Genomic DNA, 1265 nt, shown 5'->3' on the forward strand with positions numbered 1-1265 from the left:
CACACACACACACACACACACACACACACACACACACACACACACACACACACACACACACACGCACACGCGCACAAAGAATACAAGAACACACACAGAGCAAGAAATCCTACCTTCCCGCGCTCTGTCTCCTTATTCCCCTCTTTATTCATTGGGTTCACCCCGGGTGCCCAGGTTGAGCCGCGGTTTTTGCCAGGGATCTGTTCAATGTTCCTTACCCACTAGCCCATCCAACACGACACGTTAAATCCATCGGTTACTGTGATTATTCACTGATTATCCCCTCGCGCCCTTGGGCATGAGCTCAACAATGCACAGAGCAGTCGGAACAAAGTAATTATTTCTAATATCATTTTTAGCTAAATCATCCCTTTCTCTGATAGCTCCATTAGTAAGACAATGTGGCAAGGCCATTTTCTAACCAAGGTGATGACGAAACTGATTTGAATACCCACAGTTTGGAACGCGTAATTTCAAGCCATTTGTTTGAATTTTGCCTTTTTCACTTCGTCTAATCCGACATACGAATACACAAGCGTTTGAGGTGAGTAACTGTTAAGCGTATCGCACGTAGAAGATGTGGGATAGATTCCAGTTATGAGGTGGGGTTTTTTAAAATCAGGTATCTACAATCTATCGGCTAGGACATTGTTTTCTTCTCAGACTTGGTTGGCCCTGTCAGAGGTTGTCGAAGCAGTTTGTCTCTTAAATTGAATAATATAATTACAAAATACTTGCATCATCATCTTTAGATTCCTCTCTCTCTCTCTCTCTCTCTCTCTCTCTCTCTCTCTCTCTCTCTCTCTCTCTCTCTCTCTCTCTCTCTCTCTCTCTCTCTCTCTCTTCCGGTCTCCATGTTTCCCTGGTACCACCCATCTTTTTCGTCGCGAGCGGTGTCATTTCACTCTATCCCTCTGTTCTTTTATGATTCAGAGACCAAGGTTTATTCCCCCTCCTCTCCCCAATCCAATCTCAATACTTTGTTTAAAGATACCAAGCAGGCCTTGATCATAATATAATTGCAAGTCGCTACAGGCGACAAATTGTATTCTGTTTTCACCACCTCGACTCTTTCTTCCCGAAGGATCACTTTCTTCTTCATTTAAAGACTCCAGCCCGAGAATATCACTTTCTTCACCATTTACACACCCCATTTAGCTCCCCTTTTCTCAAAAGCAGAAGTACGTATATCACTGTCTCAGTAATCACTTTCCCCATCATCTCTCCTCCCTTTTTCATTTTTTCGAATGACGTAACAGCCCCCC

Source organism: Aplysia californica, unplaced genomic scaffold (assembly GCF_000002075.1).
Source record: "Aplysia californica isolate F4 #8 unplaced genomic scaffold, AplCal3.0 scaffold00640, whole genome shotgun sequence".
Lineage (NCBI taxonomy): Eukaryota > Metazoa > Mollusca > Gastropoda > Aplysiida > Aplysiidae > Aplysia > Aplysia californica.